Source organism: Lissotriton helveticus, chromosome 4_2, assembly GCF_964261635.1.
Source record: "Lissotriton helveticus chromosome 4_2, aLisHel1.1, whole genome shotgun sequence".
NCBI lineage: Eukaryota > Metazoa > Chordata > Amphibia > Caudata > Salamandridae > Lissotriton > Lissotriton helveticus.
In genome coordinates, this window is record NC_136064.1 from 86,501,577 (window position 1) to 86,526,353 (window position 24,777).

The 24,777-nt window shown below is 44.7% G+C and overlaps 1 protein-coding gene across 17 annotated transcripts in view; it reads right to left on the bottom strand.

Annotated features, from left to right (window-relative positions):
* Positions 1–24,777, bottom strand: part of EDA (ectodysplasin A) — a 1,521,038-nt gene that overhangs the window by 708,738 nt on the left and 787,523 nt on the right. The window lies entirely within an intron of this gene.

Genomic DNA, 24,777 nt, shown 5'->3' on the forward strand with positions numbered 1-24,777 from the left:
CACTGGTCGCAGGCCCAAGGGTAAAGGGGGTTAGGATTGAGAAAGACAAACAAGATGCTGTGGTGCTCCTCCGTGGCAGCTACAGTGGGGTCTCAAAAAGGCCTGCCACCTATCTTGTGCAAATGCCTTATCAGAGCAGTATTTGTGAATTGCAAGAACAGTGTTTGAACTCACAATATAGTTATTAAACAGAATCATCAAAACTTATTTGTATGTCCTTTGTTCGTACTCCAACAGACATGTAGTAGTGCTTGGTCTTTCCAGTCAGAGGGCTTGTGTCATGAAATTGGAACATGAAATCCTAATGAATCGGGTGACAATTGTCAACACAATTATCCTGTAGCATCCGAAGTCTAGCGCAAGAAATCTCTGGACACCCACTTATCATGCGCTGAGTCTAGGTGTCCCAACTGTAATCCGTGTCAAGCCGGAATCTACCCAACTTGTACTCCTAGGGGACACCAAAAGTTTTAATACTAGGGAGCTTTATTCTTGACAGATCCCTGCCAGTGCAAGAGTCTATTGCCCGCTTCAAAAATCCAAGGTCATTTCGGCTCATAGAATTTACTGCTTCTGAGCTCAGAGCACAAGAAACAATGGCAGTTTTTTATAAAAATGCCTAATGTCAGATTGTTTCTTTTGTTGTCTTTTTCTTCTTCTAGGAAATTTGATGCTAGAGCGGTCGCCAGTTCAGCACAGGATCGGGGAGCAACTGCAGCCTGAAGCAGAGAACGGAGGATGGCCGGAACAACATGAAGAAGTAGCTCAGTGAAGGGAAGCAGGTGAGTGCGGGGCAAATAGGCCAAGCAGGAAACCAGGGACCGAGCAGCCTTTAAATAGAAGCCACCCACGTGTTTCTAGAACTCAACATCTGTTGATTTTTGGCAGTTACTCCACGTGAGTTTGATTGGCAGGTGCACCTGCTGCTGCCCCCAGGGTCATCAAACATTCACTTGAGTAGATTAATTAGTCTTGGAGTGTACCTGCTGCTGCCCCCAGGGTCATAGAACGTTGAGATTGGGCAGAGCAATTAGTCTTGACAGTTTATCCTTGTGAATGTGATTAATAGGCGCACCTGTCACTGTTGCCAAGATTCTGTAGCCTTCTAATGGATTTTTAACAAGCAGGCTATTGAGTTTAGTCAATCGACTACTAAGGCCAATAGTTTGCCACCACGCCACTAAGGAAGGCACATGCAGCAACCCACATCACAGAGTGAACATGCAAGGGGAAGAAAAATGGAGAAGAGAATATGCCCACCCAAATTGCAAGGTCGTAGAGGGCTTGTAAAGTTGTTGGGATCATGCCCATTAACTCCTATTACGATGCCAGAAAGCCAAAGTGGCAAGTTCAATGCCACCCTCTGTTATCAGTTCAAAAACGGACAAGGAGACCCTAAAAGTCTGACGGGACCAAGGGTGGATGTATGCTAAAGTGATCTCATACAAGTTATACTCTATTTCTATCCGACTGTGGAGTATGAGATGTAACTCGGATTGTGGTTTTCTGCTTATCTACATTCTCACAAGTTGAAAAGTCACTTTTTAAAGTCACTTGGCTATGGTAAGGAAATCGGCCCATTTCCCTTTACCCTATCACGTTCTGCTCACTCACCCTCTTGTATATTATCCTTGCGCTGCACTCAATTGTGAATTAAAACCATACCTTGGATTGATACTAATTATAATTCCAATTTTTGATTACTAAATTGTATTATTGTACTTATCTAACTTGTATGGGACCATGTTCGCTTTAGCACCCTCTGTAATCAGGACAGCCTCAATGGTCACTCTGACTAGGCCAGAGCCCACTACAGTGCCCAAGGTTGAAGGTTGTAATGCTAATAGTGCTACTGATCTGGGCACTAGGTGGAGTAGTAGCAGTATTGGTGCCTTTCTTAGGATATATCGTATTAGATGACTTATGTCCCTTAGTCTCACAAACAAAGCACCAAAGTTTCTTATTATTATTATTAGAGAAAGAGGGTTCAGACCGCCTCCAGAGGAAGGAGTGTGTGGACCTGGAGAAGACTCATTCTTGTTATCTTTAGGTTTCTCCCCATCTTTCTGTTGTGACTTAGAATTGTTTTTCTTCTGATCACTCCCACTGTGAGACTTATTGCTCACTCTGGTGCAAACCCATTTGTCTGCCTTCTTTGCCAATTCTTGAGAAGAGGTCAGGTAAGAGTCCACCAGATATTGATGCAGTTATTAAGGATGTGCTATCTCATAACCAAGTTGTACAGCCCTTCAAAGTCATGCACATTACAACCAGCCTTCCAGAGCCTTAACTGTACAGTCTAAAAACTCATCCCAGTCTTGTTAAGTGGCTTTCTGAGTATCCCTGAACTTAATTTTTTGTAGGTAAGACCTAACCCTTCAATGAGTGCCTCTTTCAAGATCTGGCAGTTGTCTGCAACCTCTTTTCCAACTGCTAACACTTTGTTGCTGCCTTTGTCTGCAAAGGAGAGCCACAGGATAGCTGCCTATTGCTTCTGGGGGACCCTTTGGTCTTTAAAGGCACTCTTCAGTGCAGTAACCCACTTGTGGATGTCATCCCCATGACTGTAAGGAGGGACTATCCCGCTAAGGATCCTAGTGTCAAAGTGTTCATTCATGACTCAGGAGTCTCTAGTGCTGCCACTTGGGAGATCTAACACCACATTCTTCCTTTCTATCCCCACCTCTAGGGATTACCTATCAAGAGCCAGCTGCTACCTCATAAGTTTGATCTTTGCCTTCTCAAAACTATGTTAGAGTAGATGGACCCAGCTTGAGGTGCTGAGGACAGTGGGGATGAGGATGAGCCCACTGCAGTGACCCCCTTTGTTACTATAAATACTTCCTCTACAGGTGTAGTGTTGTTCATAGGAGTCTCTACTGACTCCGCATGGCCATGTCCAGAGACAGAGCCAGCAGTACTGAGTACCTCTTGCTCTTGTCCTGCAGGGTCATATCCCCACCCCCCACTAATGTCTACCTTATCTGTGTCCCTTCAGGATGCTTGAGGTCATCCTGACTGAGATAAGATATAAGCTCTTGTAGGATTACGACCTGTCTTGTCTTGAGTTGTCCAGTATTACAGAGGCCCTTGAGTTCCTGGAATCCAAGGGCACTGTCCCCATACCCCAGAGTCTGGCTAGGTTCCCCAATAGTAGACCATTTTTGGACCGGGGATCCCAACCTATGGGGCCCGGCAGGGCAATGAGAGAGTTTTTTTTTAATACCATTTTTAAAAAACATAGAAATTCACTGGAAAAAAAAGGTTACATGGACGTTATAGTTAGGAAAAATGTACTGCTAATTACCCCACATATTACATCACTCATGAAATCTTCAATGACACCATTCATAATATTAGTGGGCGGCAGTACTTACAACGGCATGGTCCCCTGCGGGCTGCTGAAACTAGAGGTGGCGTGAGACAGAGTTCTTTGACGGGAACTCGCGAGGTCATCCTGCTGCCTGGAACGGACTACACCCCCCACGGTGCATCTCTCCTGACTCACCTGGTGAGACGCGGTGGGAGGCGCTCTGAACGCACACATAAGCGCTGAGACTCTTTCAACAGTGTGGGTGGCAGTACTTACAACGGCGTGGACCCCTGCGGGCTGCTGAAACTAGAGGCGGCGTGAGGCAGAGAGTTCTTTGCCCGGAACTCGCGAGGTCATCCTGCTGCCTGGAACAGACTACACCCCCCACGGTGCATCTCTCCTGACTCACCTGGTGAGACTGAGAGGCGCTCTGAACGCGCACATAAGCCACTCCTCTTCTACAGCGGCGCGGGACAAAGCCAGGACTAAGCCGGGACCAAGGGCGGGCCTGTTTGTGCCTGTTCGTGACGGGCAGTGACTGGACTGGGCCATACCACTCTGGTATTTATTACTATATTCAGTCAAAGCTAGGTTCTAATGTCACTATTGTATATAGGTCACTGACTTTGTGTTTTAAGGGCGTTATTACCTCCAAGCGGTCAGTTTCTTTCCTTTTTATCTTTGAATGTTAAACTTCGTTGTCCCGTTACTCTGAAACGAACAAGTAATCTACGTTTAGTATCATGGGTAAAACCAATCCCCCAAATTCCAGGCCACTTACACGGCAAAAAGCAGCTTTAACAACTCCAGTCCCGAGTCTAACGGCTATCGATAAAATGCTACAAAAAGCAATTAGGGTGGTTTCAACGGCTATAGAGAACACAGAAAGACGACTCTCCCTTACACCTGCTATGCCTCCCCCATTGCCAACCGGGAACGTATTTTCACCTACTGCCAATTCGCCTGATTCTATGTTGTGTCTTCTTTTTCTGAGCTTCCATGTGATCAGATTGTCCCAGATGTTAGCTCTCCCATTAACCTCGCACCCCCTATAACTCCCCAGGTGCCTAAAAAAGTACCTAAGTGTCGCCCCAGAAATAAGAAATTGAAATCATATAAAAAACCAGCTATGGTAACTACATCCGCCCTAGACACCCCCCAGGCTGAGACAGGCCCCATCTTTACCACTCTTGCCCCCCCCGGTATGGGCTACCCATTTATTCAAACAGATGGAACAGCTCATTAAATCTCATTTTAAAATTTTGATAAGTAGAATCGATAAAGTTGTTTCTTTGTTAAATAATAAGGGTGGAGGAGGAGGACAGCTACCCGTCCCTACCAGGAACAACATCGAGAAACCGGACTTAGGTAATATTATTCAGGGTAACCAAGGTCCAAGTTTAGATGAAGGCCCCCGATCTGACAATTTGGCACTTCGAGCGGATCCAATGAATACGTCTAAACATGTTTCTAACATTACCGTTTCTGGTTCCGCTATTCTGCTCAAGGTGCCTTCAGACACAGCCCCTTTTGCCCTTCGAGAACCTTCCTTAATCCCACAAGCTAATATTAGAAATCAGTCAGACCAGGTTATGACCCCTCACAAGCCTGCCATGAATTCTCCCAGCAAGGGAATTCAACATTCGCTACCTTGCCCCCAGTTACCCCCTGCGGCTTCTCTGTATGTGGTGATATTAACTGGAGTTCCTTTGCTGCAAGGTGAGCGAGGTGAAACATTCCCTGAGCTCAAGAATAAAATCATTTTTTGGTTAAACAAATATAGACCACTAATGGGATCGGGGCGGGGAGACATTTTATTCGCTAGAAGAGTCAGCTGGCTGGGGACTAAACCTAAGGATATTGGAGGGGACTGTGTGATTGTTAATTTCAGGGATCCCGGAGTGGTTAAACACATTCTTGACTGGGGAGTTTCTTGCCAACTGGGTACAATCATCCCACTCCCTTTGGGGTACTTTTACTCATGGGAATTAGCACCTGGTGGATTTTGATCAACCTATTTTCACCAAGGTGGACAGGAGGTAGAATACAACTTACCTATAGCCAATAGATTCAGTGCCTTGAATAATGTAGACTGACTACACCACCCACTAAGGCTTAAGGAGACAGTTTCTAATATAACTGGGTTTTCTATGGAGGAGTGCCAGAGTGTTGAGGAGGGTCTACCCCAGATGGTTCTTGGGGTCCAGGAAGATGGAATATTAATGATTCCATTAAGTATAAATTCACGCCCTCAAGGAGATAGGGGAGAGGAGTTGGCCTAATGGCTAGGGCGCTCGACCTTGGACCTGGGGATCTGGGTTTGAGTCTCGGTAACGACGCCAAAAAATCCTGTGATTCTGGGCGAATCACTTAATCTCCCCGTGCCTAAAATGAACGTGTGTCCTCATGTAACATAACTGGTGATATGTAAAGCGCTCTGATACCTGATTCGGTTCGGGTCTAGTTCGCGCTATATAAAACTCTGCAAAAAAAAAACAAAAAAAAAAACAACAAAAAAAAAAAGGAGATGGAACTGAGCGGGACAACCTGACAAGAACGCCCCCTCTTAATGTGTTTTCATCTACTCCAGCTAGTCCTTCTAGGGTTGAACCCCCTAGAACATTGATTGGGTCATGGATCCTACCGGGGATAGGTTCTAAGCTAGTACATCCAGAATGGGGTGAGTTGGTGGACCAGTACGATTTGTGCTTGTTTCAAGAGACTTGGATGTTCACTGCCCCCATAAGGGTAGGCTTTGCAACATTCTATATACCTGCTGTACAGGGACCCAGAGGGAGACCCTCAGGGGGACTTTGTATTTGGGTAGCTACGCACTTGGGGTGCTCAGTGAAGGTCATAGAATCCCACTCCCCGGATATTTTGTGTATAGCCCTTTAATACTTGGATGGTTCGAGTGTGGCGGTTTTTAATGTTTATTTGCGGCCCACTCCCCATACGTTGGGGTCATCTATGCTAGATACTCTAGATGAACTCCTTACATTATTTTCCCTACCGACACATAGAATTATCGGGGGCAATTTTAATTGTCATTTTGAACCCTTGGCCGGGATCCCTCCTGTAAGACTAGAAGAGGATTCTACTTGGCACATCCAGGAATGCATTATTTACCAGGGAAACGCACTTGTCGCCAATGGCTCTGCAGATTGATAAACTCTTATTAATCCACTCCCTCAGAGCCTGTAATGGCAGACTCCCTTCCGATGTCCCAGGTAAGATTACCTATAACAGAGTTGGGTAAAGCACAACCATTGACTATATCATGGTCAATGTAGAATTTTGGTCTCAAATTAGGGCCTTCAGTGTAATCTCAAGGGTAGACCATAATCTTCTGTCACTAGAACTAAAACATACACTGGGACACCGATATAGAGTGGGGGAGCTGGAGACCAACGCTGACACAAATCTAATCATAGCTGCGGGTGGCAGACGTATTAGGTGGGCCAAGTTTGCGTTAGCTCCTGATAAAATAGCTGGGCTATACCAACTCGCTGCCTGCTCCCTTGTGGAGGCTTTCGAACTCCTGGTTGCTAATTACAATTCTTCCTATTTCCAGGCGTTTGAGTCTATCCACTCTAATCTAACCACTACTTTGGCCGGATGTATGACATTACAACGCATGCTTTTACCACGCATGCCTTTACAACGCAGTTTTTACAACGCATGCTCTTACAACGCATAGCGCTTAGGGGTCCTGGATAGTGAATAGTTTAATTTACTATTCCAACTCCAGTCCCCGTGGAGAGTAGGGATGATGTTCAATAGTAAATTAAATCTATTCCCTATCCTAGAGCGCCCCCCAGCGCAATGCGTTGTAATGACATGCTTGTAATAGTTGCGTCGTAAAGACACTGCGTGGTAAAAGTTGCGTTGTAAAGGATGTTTCCCACTTTGGCCACCTATTTTTACACCACAGTTAACAAGAGGCCACGGCCAAAAAACGAGGCCCAATGGTTCAACAAACCCTGTAAGGTGGCTAAATGTGCACTCGTTAGGGAGGTTAAAACTGGTTCTGTACGGAGCATTAGAGCAGCTAGACTCACCTACAAAAGTATAATTGCGGAGTCTAAGTCAGAATGGGAGGCTTCAAGGTGGGCATATATAAAAGAAGCCTTGGACGGTCGCGACTACAGGGCTTTCTGGAATTTAGTTAGAACAGGCTCGCCAGAGGGTACGTCTGCTTTAATACCTAATCTGAGCGAAGAGGTGTGGATATCACACTTTAAGCCTTTATTCTCCCATACCGATACCGCATCTTCTGTAGACCTAGTCCTACCAATGAAGGGTACACTTGCCCTAGAAGTACTGGACGCAAAGGATTACGATTATCCACCTTGCACCATGCTGGAAATTCAGGTGGCCCTTAGGAGCTTGTCCTCCGGGAGGGCCGCGGGATTGGATAGAATCCCTAGAGACTTATTCTCGAGTCAGGAGAAGGTGTGGGTCCCCTACATTTGGTTATATTTTAAGCCATCCTCCATGGTATGGAAATCCCCCTTACATGGTTGGGGGCAGAGATCATTCCCATCCATAAAAAGGCTTACCCACTCGACCCGGCGAATTACCGCCCCATAAGCCTGATTGACGTCTTGCAGAAATTGTTTGCACGCCTTTTACTAACGAGGTTGCAGTGCTGGACTGACGAACACCACATCCTGACCTCCCTCCAAGCGGGCTTTCGTGCTAAGGTCTCCACCATCGACCAACTGTTTAGACTACAATTGGTCTACTGGAAGACGGTGACTATGGGAGCTGGTAGCCTCTATCTGATCTTTGTAGATCTTCAATCTGCATTCGATTTGGTCCAGAGGGATAAGCTTTGGGCCATATTGTTAAAGATGGGTGCCCCAGTATATGTGTGCCAATTGTTTAAACGCCTACATCAAGGCACCTTTGCGAGGGTGAGGTATGGGAGGAATGGGGAGCTTTCGGCCCCCTTCCAGGTGAAAAAGGGTGTTAGGCAGGGGTGCGTGATGGCCCCCACGCTCTTCTTTTTGTTCCTTAATGTACTGATTGACCATCTTTTGGGTGCGAGGGATTTAGATTCTCCTAGTTTAGCTGAACGTAAGATACCGGCCCTGATGTTCGCTGATGACACCCTTTTGTTATCAAAATCTTCTATGGGCATTCAGCAAACTCTGGAGGCGTTCTGCTCTTTTTGCAGAGCTAGAAATCTGGAGATCAATCTTTCCAAAACCAAATACATGGTTTATAACGCTAAATCATCCAATTGTCCTCACCCTCGTTTGGATGGCTCGGTGTTGGAAAGAGTCTCTACCTTTGACTACTTGGGGGTAACATTGAACGATAAGATGGAATGGGGGTCGCATATGGCCAAGGCAAATATGAAGTTGGCCCAAGCCTCTGGTGGTATTTTAAAGGTTTATAACGAGTGCTCATTTAAAACATTGGGACCGCCAGTGGAAATCTACAAAGCCCAGGCGAGAGGTGGTGCGCACTATGGTGTAGAGCTGTGGGGTCACGTTAGCGCCACCTCTCTGTGGTATACGTTGTGGAATGTCCGTGCCCATTGAGGTGTGTGGGCAGTACTGTGTGTGAATTAAAAAAGCGCATACTGGAGCACGTTCGGGCTACCATTCACCAGGACAGAACAAATGCGGTAGCCAAGCACATGGAACAACACCATAAAAGTGACTGGAATCAATTAAAATTCTTTGGAATTGAAAGTGTCCCCAAAAAAGAACGAGGGGGAGACAGAGAGAGACTTTTGAGACAGAAAGAGTCCCGTCACATCCTGAACCTAAGAACCTTAACCCCGCATGGGCTTAATCAGTCAGAAGAACTTTATATACATTTGTAAAAAACTTCTCTTTTGATAAATGACATTTGCTCTATATATTATGCTGGACCCACTAGAGGGCATGTAAAGAGGGAATCATAATGACCACTGTTGAAATAATGTGTGACATCCCACTGGAGGGAGTTATTGTTGGTCAAATGATTGTATATGCATATCAAATGGTCTTGCCTGAAAATATGGTCTATATGCATATTAACTTGTCTTGCTTTAAAATAGATATGTCATATTTAGATTTATGTAAGAAGCAGACTAAGGCATAACAAAGAGCGAAAAGTTTTTATTGTAACTATATACATATATAACACAAAAAAACTACATCTCCCAAAAAGCATTGAGGCGCCTGTGTTCCCAAACAGGAAGTGAGAGTTTGTGAAACTGACTACATAAAGTAGGGGGAGCCAGACGGTCAGTTGATCGTGAGCAAGGTATCTGGATATACCGAAACGCGTAGATATTTAACCCCTTCGACGCTCATGACGAGCTCAGCTCGTCATGGAGTTTCCATTGATTTCAATGGAAAGTCAATGGTCCTCCTAGCACACCCCTTAGCATCCAAGTGGTTAACATCTGCCCTTTGCCACAATCAAAGAGAATGTAAGAAAATAAAAAGAAAAATTGCAAAATACGACCTTGGGAGTGCGACCCGTTTGTTTCTCCGACTGGGGGAATTGCGTGGAAATATATAAATATATATATATATATATATATATATATATATATATATATATATATATATATATATATATATATATATATATATATATATATAAATATATATGTATATATGTATATATATATATATATATATATATATATATATATATATATATATATATATATATATATATATATATATATATATATATATATATATATATATATATATATATATATATATATATATATATATATATATATATATATATATATATATATATATCACACACACAAGGTCGCCCCAATGAAAGGAAGCCAGCCGGCAGATACGTGTTTCATCTTTTATTGGGAACAACTTGCCAACAGGTAGCAGCGTAGAAAGAGCATCAGCATGCAGATTCAGCCAAACGCGTTTCGGGAATCTCGTTCCCTTCCTCAATGGCTTTCCAACTGCCGTTGCAAGACTGTATTCTCCGCACTTATTAAGTTCCAGGGTCCCGCCCCAGTGGGCGTCGCCGACAAGGCATTGTGGTTCCTGTAGTGCGAAAGAGTAATCTCCAGTGAGTCAGTCTTGTAGGGCAAAATTAAACTCGAAGTAAAACCCATGTGGGTCGATGCACGGTCCCGTGTTGCACCCTGTCCTGCTTTTCCATTGTCCCCAGTGAAAATGCCTCCTACAATGTGCTGACATCATTTGGTGTCAGCGTAGTCCCGCTCACCAGCGGTGGCCCTCCTTTCGCGGCTTGGACTAAGCCGCTCAATATTTCACACACACAAGGTCGCCCCAATGAAAGGAAGCCAGCCGGCAGATACGTGTTTCATCTTTTATTGGGAACAACTTGCCAACAGGTAGCAGCGTAGAAAGAGCATCAGCATGCAGATTCAGCCAAACGCGTTTCGCGAATCTCGTTCCTTTCCTCAATGGCTTTCCAACTGCCGTTGCAAGACTGTATTCTCCGCACTTATTAAGTTCCAGGGTCCCGCCCCAGTGGGCGTCGCCGACAAGGCATTGTGGTTCCTGTAGTGCGAAAGAGTAATCTCCAGTGAGTCAGTCTTGTAGGGCAAAATTAAACTCGAAGTAAAACCCATGTGGGTCGATGCACGGTCCCGTGTTGCACCCTGTCCTGCTTTTCCATTGTCCCCAGTGAAAATGCCTCCTACAATGTGCTGACATCATTTGGTGTCAGCGTAGTCCCGCTCACCAGCGGTGGCCCTCCTTTCGCGGCTTGGACTAAGCCGCTCAATATTTCACACACACAAGGTCGCCCCAATGAAAGGAAGCCAGCCGGCAGATACGTGTTTCATCTTTTATTGGGAACAACTTGCCAACAGGTAGCAGCGTAGAAAGAGCATCAGCATGCAGATTCAGCCAAACGCGTTTCGGGAATCTCGTTCCCTTCCTCAATGGCTTTCCAACTGCCGTTGCAAGACTGTATTCTCCGCACTTATTAAGTTCCAGGGTCCCGCCCCAGTGGGCGTCGCCGACAAGGCATTGTGGTTCCTGTAGTGCGAAAGAGTAATCTCCAGTGAGTCAGTCTTGTAGGGCAAAATTAAACTCGAAGTAAAACCCATGTGGGTCGATGCACGGTCCCGTGTTGCACCCTGTCCTGCTTTTCCATTGTCCCCAGTGAAAATGCCTCCTACAATGTGCTGACATCATACGAAAGATGCTCCGCTGTAAGCTCAGTCCTGGAAGGAGGCGTAACGGCTTTCTTCGATGCAGGAGAAGGTGCCAGTTAATGGAGGTACTATATTGGCAGCAGTACTAAGCGGTGTGTGCGACACCCCACTTGGGTCAATATTGGATTTTATTTTGCGGACTTCGTGCAAAACTCACTGGAGGCAAACTAAGCACTACAGAGACCATGAGGCCGTGCAAGCGGCCACGCCCACAAGGGAAGTGACTCTTTAAATATTAGGTGCTGTAATGTTGCAGTTGTTTTCCGCATATCTACAAAGCCTATGACAAAGGGCAGGGGCCCGAAACGCGTCGGCTTGAACTCTTGTTTGCGGCATCCTGCTTGATTCTGCTACAACCTTCATTAAAATTGTGGTGGCAAGATTACCTTCTGTGGGCTCTTTCTTTTGAGGCAACTCTTTGTGTGATAAAATATATATATATATATATATATATATATATATATATATATATAAACTGAATAAAGTGAGCTCATTTAATCTTCGTGTGGCGAAGTTCCCATATTGGGTTTTCTGTTTGGTGGTTTATGTAGCGGCCCTTCCTGGTCGCGAGGAACAGCCCACCGCGGTATGCGGGTCTATGATGGCACCACTATGTGTTCAACGTGACGGAACGAAGAAAGCTGGGGACTTTACAGGGTGTAACCAGACGTTTAAAGCCACGGTATGCAGCCACAAAGCCAGACAGGTCCAGCCTTGGTGTTATGAGTGAATTTATTTTTGACATTTCGAATTGCGGTGAATGCACCCACTTGGGATCATCTGGACTACATCACCCACAAGGCCGTGTAGATGGCCCCTCCTACATGAACAGGTGATGGAAATAAAAGTGCATCCCTCGCAGCACCTGCAGTATCGGGCAAAGCCACTGATGAAAGGGTGATTCCTGAAACGCGTCTGGCTTGGATCCATTTCAATTTGCTGCTCCTTGAATGTTCCTGCTGGCAGGGTGCATACCGAGTAAAGTGAGCTCATTTAATCTTCGTGTGGCGAAGTTCCTCATTTGTGTTTCCTGGTTGGTGGTTTAAATATATATACTGTATTGCATGCCAGCAGCCACCACCCGGCCCATCTGATCCGGAGCATTCCCTTTGGGGAAATGCTCCGGATCAAAAGAATTTGCAGCACGGAGGCTGAATGCGCGGCTGCGCAAAGGGCTAGCAGACTACCCTTTTTAGCCAGAGGTTATTCGAACATAAGCCTACTTAAAGCTATCCAACGGACAAAGTCTATTACTAGACAGGAGGCTATGGTTCCGAAGGATAGGGCTATTGCGAGGGTAGATCAATTGATTGATAGGGTTCCTGAAGTACCTTCTCGTGTTATACTGACTTACAATCGTCAGCATGGAGAACTAAGGAAGATCATCAATAAAAATTGGAACCGTGTCCAAAGTGATTCTATCATTGGACACAAGGTGAGGAGTAAACCTTTACTCACCTTTCGTAAATCACCCTCAATGGCTAAGGCATTAGTTAGAAATACCTTAGAGCCTACAATTTCCACCACCTGGCTGTTACTTAGCAAGGGTTTTAAAACATGCCCCCAATGCAAGACTTGTCGCTATGGCAGTAACAGGACGCATTATAGCAGTTCTTTTCGGCAGGACCCCATCGCTATTACCAAGAGGTTGACCTGTAAAACAGAGAACGCCGTTTATGTGTTGGAGTGTCGGTGTGGGCTTAAATACGTGGGCAGCACCCGTCTGCCCGGCCACAAGCGAATACTCCAACACATACGGGCTATTGTGGGACGCGATCAAACCTATCCGGTTGCCAGGCACTTTGAAGCTAAACATCTAGGCAGTCCTGAGCAACTCCAGTATTTTGCTATAGATACAGTAGAAGTATCAAGGAGAGGAGGGGACCGTGAGGCCAAACTCCGTCTCCTTGAGACTAGATATATATTGGAGCTGAATACAAAGAATCCAAATGGATTAAATGACAGGGAGGATCTGTATACCTGCATTTAGGATTCTCAGGAACTATATTTTAGCCTGTCCGGATAGGGTTTTGTTCTGACTGATTTCAGTGTTTTTTTTAATAATAACATGTGGCTGTATTTTGTATCTAGTAATTTGTATATATATTTGTAATTTTAATAGGATCTGTTTTGTCTTTCACTTTTTGCACTTTATCATTGCACTTTGCACATCACTTTTGCACTTTAACCCTTATAAACAGATTTCTTTCTATTGAATGGCCCACTTGGGCTTTATGTATTTGAAGTCAATTCAGTCAAAAAATTGTACCAGACATAATTGGCATGAATATGTTTTGTTTAACAATATAAATTGCAAATGTTGATAGCAATCTATTGGCAACACGACGGCGGGACCATGGCGCTTTTGCTTTACCCTACATAATATAATGTAAGGGTTGATTAGATCAGTTTCCTATTCCAGGATGTCAACCACTAGGCTTGGTGTAGGCAATTCTGCCAATGCGCCATTACCTGTAATTAACGATTATGTTGTTAATTTTAAACTTTTTATTTAAGTTTATTATTATGCAGGTTGTTGTATAAATGTGATAAATTATTTATCTATTTATATATAGTCCCGATCGACGCAAATTTGCACAATATTTTTTTCTTTGCCTATTGTCTGCTGCCTTGCACTGTCACTTTAAAAAGTCTGTTTCTGAGCTCGCAGTTTGTCATGTGATCAAGCCTCCTTTGGAGGCGAAACGCGTCATGGCGGGCACGCTGGCATCTATTTAATAAAAGCACCTTTTTGCACCAGCAATCAAAGGGTTCACTCTTCGTCATCTTTTGGATTTTAGCAGCGGCAGTCTGTGGTCTGTGGTGTGGCGAGTATCCCAAAAAAAAAAAAATAATAAAATAAAATATATATATATATATATATATCCACGCTCCAAAACACCAAGTGCATGAGTCACTCTCAGGGCGGGTGCCGAGTAACGCGGTGGTGTCCGCGTAAAATATAAAGGCTCCAATTTCCAAAAATACCCAGCCGGGTTTACAGGAAAGCACAGCACTCACACGGGCAGCAGCAGTAAATTAGCAGATCGGTTTATTCAGAAAAATAAAGCAGACGCGACGCGTTTCGGGAGTAAAATCCCTTCGTCAGGGATTTTACTCCCGAAACGCGTCGCGTCTGCTTTATTTTTCTGAATAAACCGATCTGCTAATTTGCTGCTGCTGCCCGTGTGAGTGCTGTGCTTTCCTGTAAACCCGGCTGGGTATTTTTGGAAATTGGAGCCTTTATATATATATATATATATATATATATATATATATATATATATATATATTCACAGAAAAAAACATAGGTTTTAAGGGTGTTATAGTTAGTTAGACATTTCACTCGTACCAAACCATTGAAATTCCCGCGTTATAGTTAATTGTATTAACTATAACTCGCACGCCCGCAATCCACTGCTGATGATGTCACATATTACATCATTCATGACATGGTCAGTGACATCACTGATGACATCTCAAATGACATTACTGATGACATCATCCAGTGAATGTGGTTTGCTTCGATATTTAAATATTATATCTATATATATCTATATATATATATATATATATCAATCTGCCTTGATGACTGAGTGGATGTATAAGGGTCTAAATGGAGGATTTAGTAGCAATGTGAGTGACTGTCTAAGTGATAAATTTAAAGTGTCTCACTAAATATATGGCATAGTGATTAAACTGTGTGAATACCTGTATCACTCTATCTCTTGTTGTTTAAACAACTACATAAGTTGGTTACTAGCTATGTGAAAGTCTATATTAGGTATTAATTAGTTAAGTGAGTATTTGTATGGGATTGTGAATGAATGAGTGTGTGGTTGGGTGGGAGGTGTGTGACTGTCCAAAGATGTGTAAATAGTTGATTTAGTAGGTATATGAGGTTAAGACTGTACGTGGAAACAGTTGTTTGGGTGAGTGAATCTCTTTAAGGGTGTGGTGATGAGTAAATAGATTTCTCAATGATACCTAGCGGTGCCACTTGGGTTTTAAAATGTGCTTTTCCAATCGGGGGGGATGGAAGAAGGGGCGGGGTGTGGCCTTTCTCTTTAGAGATCGCTATAAGCTCACGTCCTCTCTACCCACTACGATTACAGGGGTGGAAGGCTTGTTCTTCTGCCTACAAATCAACCCCCGCCAGTCACTGGCAGGTATGGTCATTTACCGTCCCCCAGACTGCGCAGAGACGACTTTTACGGCGCTCATTGACGCCATCGTCCAAAGCTCTGTCCTCCACTCTCACTTTATAGTGCATGCCGAGGCAGGGGCCTGTCCACTGGCTGAGTGGCTTATTTCGACACTTAGTGCCGCTAATCTGACATTATTCAGTACAGCTCCCACACATAAAGCAGGCCATATGCTTGACCTGATTTTCTCGAATATCAGTGACCTGGCGGTGGGTTCACCGCTACAGTTGATTTGGTCGGATCATGCACTAATCCCGTTCTCGGTCATGCTACCCGGCTCAAGGCCCGAGACGGGGAGACCCTCCTTTTTGCAGAGACAATGGAAAAGTTTGGTCCCTGGAACCATAGGTCCCGTCCTGGCTCAAAACCCTCCTGCACTCTCATCTGATGTAAATAAGGATGCAGCGGCTATGGCAAAATGGATAGGCGATATGGTGAATTCTATTGCGCCGGCTAAACGGGCAATGTCCCGCAGGGGCTCTCCCTCTGCTCCCTGGTTCTCTCTGGAACTGAGGGCGGAGAAGTCCGCCTGCAATAAGTTAGAGCGACTTTGGAGGGCGGATTATTGCAGTCTAGCGAGGGCTCGCTATAAAGCCGCCATCCGCGCTTTTCACAAATCTATAAAAACTGCTAGGGTGACCTACAAGGAGGGACGAGGGACTGCTGACACCTACCCTGACCTGGGCGAATCTGCAGCTGGGCATTGCGCTCACGAGCGCTTCTCTTTCTGGGCATTTCGGTCCCCCCCGCCGCCGCCTACACCTCGCGGCCGCTGAGCGGGGGGACTACATTCCCCAGAGTTCCCGGCGGCCCTGCCCACACACGCCGGCTGACGCGCACGGAGGCGCTTAAATCACCGGCGCTTCCCCCGCATCGCGGGACGAGCCGGGCGAAGCCCGGGCAAAGGGCGGGCCCTCTGTGGCCCTCAGAGGCCATAGGAGGCCGGGCCGGGCCATCACCCTTGCTCCCGGTCGGATCCCGTGCAATGAGGAACACTGACTTAAGGTACTTTGCCAACTGACTATATTTGATTTTATTCCACGGGGTCACTGTTGCTCAAACTCCCGATATTGCTTGTGTTCTGATTGTTACAAGCTGTCACACTATGTCTGGCAAGGGGGTTTCTAGAAAACACTCCTTTGAGGGTGACCTGCTCAGGGGAAGAATGGACTATTATCTTAAAAGTGCTATATTGCCCATTGCTAGTGAATTGGAGAGACTAGAACGATCACCAGTCTTGGACAGTTCACTTATTAAGGGTTCACCCTCACAGTCGGCTGATTTAGCCCCGGCGATATCACTATTGGAAGAACTCAATCTAATGTGTAAAGCCTTGTATGCTCCTGTGAATATAGAAAATGTGTTAACTTCTGTTTCAATCTCCCCCATAGCTATGACTAGTCCTGGTCCCAATCGTTCTTCCCAACCAACTCAGACCTTACAGACCTTACAGGATACTACTCACCCAATACCATTTTCCCTACCCACCGTCTCTACCCAGATGTCCTCGGTCAAAAGAAAGAGAGACAAAACGAACCAAACGGGCAGTCAGGTCAAGAAACAAAAATTAATCCTACACCGGCCAGTACACAATACCCCAAGCACTGATACTCCGAAAGTACCTGTACAGGATTCCCTACTGCCCACGCTTGAAAAAATTATGAAATCTATTTTATCTCCATTGCTTGATAAAATAATTAGCCTAGGGGATAGGCTCACGGGACTCGAAGAAGCAATAAAGGCTAATTCGCTACCTACAAAAACCTTGGGAGAACCAGTACAACTACAGCGCCCACCCCCTATAGAATCATTTGATTCTACTATACAAAACACAAACACCAGCAAACAAATAGCTGCCCCACCTATGAACACCTTAAAAAATTCTAAAGCAGCCATGATACCACAGCGCTCTAACCTCAGGGTTGGGCACAATAAAGTAACCCCATCTCAAAATAGATTAGTGGCCAGTCACAATACCATCCCACGTAAAACTAACCACCTTCATTTGCCTCCAGAAGCAGCTCCTATTGTGTTCGTCCTTGCAGGTATACCAGAACTCCCAAAGGGGAAACATGAAAAACAGCAGGATCTAAAGAACAAGGTAGTGTTCTGGCTAACCAAAAATAGGCCATTGCCCCCCAATATAGATGGCACTATACTAAGCGTCAGAAGGGTGGGCTGGCTAGGACCCCTTGTAAAAAAATACTGTGGGCGATTTGGTCCTTGTAAAATTCAGCAATAAATATGTCGTCCATTACCTCAAATCCTGGCAGCCGCAAATAGGCGATGGCCCAATATCGACTTGGAGCCTAAGCGATTTTTACCCTAGATCTTTATATGTCCAGTCGCACCGCTAAGTAACTCAGAGTAACTTCTGGCTAGAAGTGGTCCTGTACTGAATGGCCCCCTTTCTCCTTATTTTTATTTGATTTGTCCTTTTTTGCTGTCCAGTGATTAGCTGAATTCCTTTATTGTTTTAATCATTTTTTGAAAATGTACGCTAATTTCTTGTGAAATTATAATATTTTTATGTGTTGATGTATATTTATGTGTTGTTGCTGCTTTTATGATTTTTATCTTAAAATCGAATAAAGCTAATCAAACAGCTAGGAAACTTTTTATTTCCACTTCCATTCGACAAGCAGAACATTCCAGCAAAGAAGTGTTCAAGATAGTGCAGTCCTTTTTTAAACCTAGATGCATTGAGCTGGATGTGACTCCGTCAGACAAACTTTGTGACAATATTTCTGAATATTTTGAGAATAAAATTCTGAAAGTGTCTGACTCTTTTAATCCTGCTGGCCGCACTGTAAAATCAGACGTAATGGAGAATAGAGTTCCTCAACTGACCTTAGGTCAATTCCAGCCAGTTACACTGGATCCCGTCATGCAGGAAATAAACAGATGTAAATCAGGGTCCCCTGATGATCCCTGCCCACCAACGCTTTGGAGTTTGATGGCGGAATTCGTTGCGCCGACTCTCCAAAACATATGGAATACGTCCATCTCTTCCGGTGTGTTCCCGGAGTGCTGGAAGCACGCCACCATACTCCCTTTGAAAAAAAAGCTAAATGGGGCCCCAGAAGATTTAAGTAATCTCTGCCCCATCTCTTTGCTGGCAGCTCCGGGCAAAATGCTTGAAAAATTAATCCAGCGACAACTACATAAATTCACGGAAGAGAGTAATGCGCTCCATGAAACTCAATCAGGTTTTAGAGCCGGTTTTAGTACCGAGACCGCCCTGATCGAGGTTGCCGAGTCGGTCAGATGGTCGCTGGATTCAGGAGCATCAGCAATGCTGGTGCTCCTGGATCTATCGGCCGCTTTCGATACGGTGGATCACGACAGGCTATTACAACGCCTGGCTGAGATCGGCCTCCAAGCCCAGGCACTGGGATGGCTCCACTCTGTTTTGTCCGACAGATCGCAGAAGGTGGCTCTAGGCGCCTTTTCCTCAGATTCCAGGAGATTGAACTGCGGGGTCCCACAGGGCTCTCCTCTGAGCCCGCTGCTTTTTAATATCTATTTGGCCCCGCTGTTCACGCTGATTGCCAATTGGGGAGTCACCGCAATTTCCTACGCTGATGACACCCAATTGGTTTTTCCGTTCTCTGAGGTTTCTGAGGCAGCCTTTTCCAACTTTAAGGGCTGCCTTCGGGATGCGGCCTGCTGGATGAACACTAACAAATTGAAATTAGAGTAGAGCGGGTCATGGAAGAACAGGCTATCAGACAGGAAATAGTGTGAAAAAATAGAATTGGATTTACTCTGAGAAATACAGGGGGGAGGTTGAATTTTGTCAGGAGAAGTGGAAAGAAATAACAGGAGATTGCTGGGTTCTGGAAACAGTGAAAGGTTTTGTGATAGATTTAGGTTCAGAGCCAAACCGAGGCAGAGAGTCAAAATAACTTTTCTTTTAGAAGTGCAGGTTATCACCAAACAGGAGATAAAAGAAATGTTAGGGAAGTAGGGGGTTATAGAAGTGTCAGACAGAATGAAAGGGTTTGTAAGTGTTGGAATATGTGATAGACACGAGACGACATGCTTTGCCGTCTCGTGTCTGTCTCGTGGTGTGTAGCGAATGCCCAGTACAGGGTTCACGAGTGTGCATCTTTCGAAGATGCGTGGTGTAAAAGACGGGAGTTGGGAACGGCATTAAAGAGATGACTGGGAACCTGTAAAGACGTGAAGGATGAATAAACCTGTTTGGATTACCTTCCTGCTTCCATTACGTTTTTCCTACACTTGCGGCAAACTTGGAGAATATCAAGGTTTGAAACATGTGATTAAATTAAATGATAATGCCGTACCTGTTCGGCATCAAGTGAGAAATGTTCCTCTCACATACAGGGATAAACTAAAAAGCTTACTTAAAGATCTTTGTGAAAAAAATATCATTGAACCTATAGAATCGTCACCTTGGGTTTCTACGATTGTAATTTCAGTCAAATCCAATGGCGAATTGAGATTATGTGTGGACCTTCGCAGTCTCAACAATTCTGTTTGGGTCGATGCTCATCCCCTGCCAAATCTTCATGAGATGGTTTCAACTTTGGCAGGTGCAGAAGTATTCTCATGCATTGATTTGGCTAATGAGTATCACCAAGTAGTTTTGGATGATGAATCCAAAAATCTCACAGTCTTTATCACGCCTGAAGGTCTTTTTAGATACAAACGCATGCCTTTTGGTTTGGCTAGTGCGGCGTCAGTCTTTCAAAGACTAATGAAGGAAACCCTTGAAGGTCTAACGGGTGCCATCGCTTTCCAGGATGACATACTTGTGTTTGGGAAAAATGTTGAGGAACACGACAAGAACTTAAAGGGGGTAATATCAGCATTGTCTGTTAAAGGACTTACTTTACTCCTTGATAAGTGCAAAATTAGAGCAAGGGAAGTAGAGTACTTAGGGCACACCATCAGTGGTATGGGAAATAAACACAAACACGTAGAAAGCATTCTTTTTTTTTTTTTTTTTTTTAAAACCTTTATTATACGTAAAGCACTTACAATCACGGGCAAGCAAATCAATAAAGCCATAAGCATGCAACATTCCGTCTTCCAATTGCCCTATTGTAGCTCAGGATAGTGACCGTACCATAACGATACCAGGATGAAAGAGGTTTCTTTTTAAAAGTTTCTAGAGATTACAGGAGCAATGCCAAGCGATTGTTTCAGGACCTACAGCTGGCCATCAGAATATATAACGGCAATCAGCATAACAATTAAAGTGGGAGTGAAGGGCGAAGTAAACAATACAAAGTAGCCATCATTACAATCACTATACGTGATAGACCAATGCCCCACCCCACAAAAAACTGAGGACACTACAGGAACCCTGTGAAACGATAACGCAGAAGAGAATAAAGAAAAAGGGTCATAGAACCAAGGAGGAAACAAGAAAATAGAAAGAACCCCCCCCCCCCGCCAACCCCCCCACCCCGCACCCCTGCAGAAGGCCATGGCCTACCCCCCCCAGCAGTGTGCCCGTCGCCCTAAATGGAAACCCGAAATTTAGTAAGACAAAAGAGAAAGAAAGTGGAGGAGGAGAGAGAATTATTATACTGGCCTCCAACCACCCACCCATCCGATCCCAGCCCTTCAAACCGGCACCCGTGCGACCATCATTTCAATCAACAGAAGGCATGTCCCACATAGTCACCAGGAAAGCAAACTCCAGCAATCCAGGACACTACCTCAACCCTGTCCCGTGCGATCTAATGCACCAACGGAGTCCAATCGCAGTCGACCCATTCCCATAACGAATATTGCGAGGGAACGGAGCCTCAAATCTAGCTCAGACTGCGGTCCACACACAATAAGGCGACATATCTGAACACAAACACAGTCATCAGCATGGCAGTCCAACAATCCCAATACCGCTCCGAAGCGTATCTTCCAGTTCACATGTACAATATCAGGGAGGGAGAGGAGAAACAAAATGTCCGACAGTATCTGAGGCAGCACTAGGGTTTTCGGGAGCATAGCATAGAACGATACTGCCACCTCTGGATCCAGTGTTAGTCCTACCGAGCAGTCCGAACATACGGAAGCCTGTGCACCAGTTACCACACGAACCAGGACCTCCGGTATTGCAATGTTCACAGGGGCAACCATCGCGCTCCTCCCGGGTACAGAACCAGGCAGGTCATCGTGAGCCTGAAGACTGTCTGGAATCGAAAGTCTCAAGGTAGACACCATGGCATCCAATTTATTCCCAAATGCTTGGGCGCCACGTTCCAGGGTGGAGTGTAGGGCACTAAGAGCCGCTAGAAGGTCACGACACGGTAATCCAACTCCATGTGCCAACACTTCCACGCTCCTCATTTCCATGCACTCCCCTCCTTCCTGCAAGCCAGCACTTCGGGTGTTACACTCCACATTATCGATTTGGTCAGCAAGCCGTTCCACTAACGTGTGGGACCGAGCCTCAAACAAAGGCATATCAGGCTCCATAGTACTGCAGCAATTCTGTAAGGGCAGTATCAATAAATGCCCAATTGGCAGCATCCGATGCGAGCCATCCGTGAAAGGGAGCAGTTCATGCGAAAATTCGGGAGCAGCCCCCCAAAAGCGGGCCGGGCGGCCAACAGCGTCTGATCGGCTCACTTGCAATTAGGCACATAATTACACAATCCCTCGAAATTACTACGCCGGGCATACTCCGATCCGCACCTCTAGTTGTTCTAGCTGTCCTCGGCAAGAAGCAAGCCGATCATCTCATTGCTCCAGCTGACCGACTCCTCCCCCGCACGGGTGACCGCTGTTGTTCACTCAGTTCCCGGCCCCGTCTATAACGCACAGTCCCGGTTCCAACGCCATTGCAGGCCGCAAAATGCGAATGGATGTTTCTCTGGGTGTATGGCTGGGAGAGACCTCGGGATCACGCGACCTGTGACCGGGCGTCCTCACCGACGCGGGAGTGTGAAATAGGTCCAGGATCAATTACAGGATATCCACGCGGGAGGAGAAGGGCCGCGGAGCCGAGGTCTTAGGCGGCCATCACAGTCGCTGTCTTGGCTCCTCCCCTAGAAAGCATTCTAATGCACCGGTACCATCTTCCAAAGAACAATTAGTAGCATTTTTAGGATTAATTGAATTCTATGCAAAATGTATACCCAACTTTTCATCAAAGGTGGATCCTTTTAGATGTCTTTTGAAGAAAAATGAAACGTTTCTATGGTCTAGTGAGATGACAGAAGCATTTCAAAATCTTAAAATATTTATTGTGAATGCACCATGTTTGAAACCTTTTGTCCCCAGAAAAAAATGTATTATAATGGTTGACGCAAGCAAAACGGGATTAGGTGCTGTTCTCATGCAAAAAAGACTACAGAAAAGAATGGATAATAGCATATGCATCAAGAGCGTTAAGAGATGCTGAGAAACATTATTCAGTTATCGAGAGGGAGCTATTAGCTTGTGTTTGGGGAGCAGAACCTTTCAAAACATTTTTGTGGGGGACAAGATTCACAATAAAAACAGTTCATAAACCCCTTATTTACATTATGGCACGGGGGGGGGGACAATGTCCGCTCGCCTTGCTAGATTAGCATCAAGATTGCAGTCATTCCAATACCAGATTGAGTATGTACAAGGCAAAATGAATACTCATGCAGATTGCACGTCTAGGTTACATTCTTCTTTTAAAGGTCATGTAGAGGATGAAGAATGTGAAGTTGCTTTTACTTCTCAAGATGTAATGTTAATGTGTGGTGATAAAATTAACTTAATTGAAGAATCATGGTCCAAAGAAATGCAGAAAGATGCGGAACTATCAAATGTTCAAAAGTATATTTTACAAGGTTGGCCTGAGCAAAGGAAATTGTCTGGCGACATGATGGTTTACTCGAAGATACAAGATGAGTTGGGAGTTGAGAGTTGAGAGTGGGTTACTCATGAGGGGAGATAAGTTCATTCCTCCCCATTCATTGAGAAATGTCATCATTGGAATTGCACATGAAGGTCATTTAGGCATCTCTTTTACAAGGAGGCGAGTAGGAGATTTTTTTTTGGTGGCCTGGAATTGATGTGTGTGTGGAACATTTTGTACGCAGATGTACAAATTGTGCCAATAGTGATAAATCTGCAGTGGCTCTACGTTTTGAACCTTGTCCAGTAGAATATCCATCTGGTCCATGGCGGAAACTTGGTCTTGATATTATATTACTGGACCTTTTGGTGTTCTACTTGAACAAGAGAAATTTGGAATTGTCTTAATTGACTATTTTTCGAAATGGCCAGAAGTTAAAATGTAAGGGACATCAGGCCCAAGAATGTTATAGAGTTTTTAGATTAGGTTTTTTGCAGAGAAGGGATACCAGAAGAAGTGGTTACTGATAATGGACCACAATTTATTAGTAAAGAAATTGAATATTTCTTCATGAAATGTGGCGTTGTGCATAAGAGAATTGCTGTCTTCCATCCAGAGGCTAATGGCAAGTCGAGCGATTTAACAAAGTTGTGAAGGAAGCCATTCAACGTTCTGCAAAGGGTGGTTTGAATTGGCGCAATGCATTGCAATCCATGTTGCTGTCCTATAGAACCTCACCTAATTCAGGCACTTTAGTCAGTCCGTTTGAACTTTTAAGAGGTCGTAAACCAAGCACTAGACTTAACCCATGGTGGTTAAAAAAACCTTAATGACAACTGCCAATCTTCTAAAGTTGACTACAACTTGGTTCGTAGTAGGGTAAATGCATACAGAGGAATGAAAAAAATGGAAAAGAAACGAGGATTTGTAAGCAAACAAGGAATTTCAATTGGTGATTTAGTTTGCATAAGGAAAAAAGAGGGAGTCCTAAAAGGAGCTCCAGTTTGGTCACAACCTAAAAGAGTTGTCGAAGTTTTTAAACATGCTGTTAGGATAGGAGGAGGAAGTGTGTGGAATTTGAATAGTTTCTTTATTCAAAGAAAAGAAGGTTTCTGAATGTGATAGTGACAGCAATGTATTTTTGGATATTAGATTAGAAAATAATGCTGGTGTTGCACCTCACGTTCAATGTGATATTGATATTTCAAAAAGAAGCGTCGGAACTCATCGCTTACCTATAAGGTACAATGACTATGTTATGAATTAGATAACA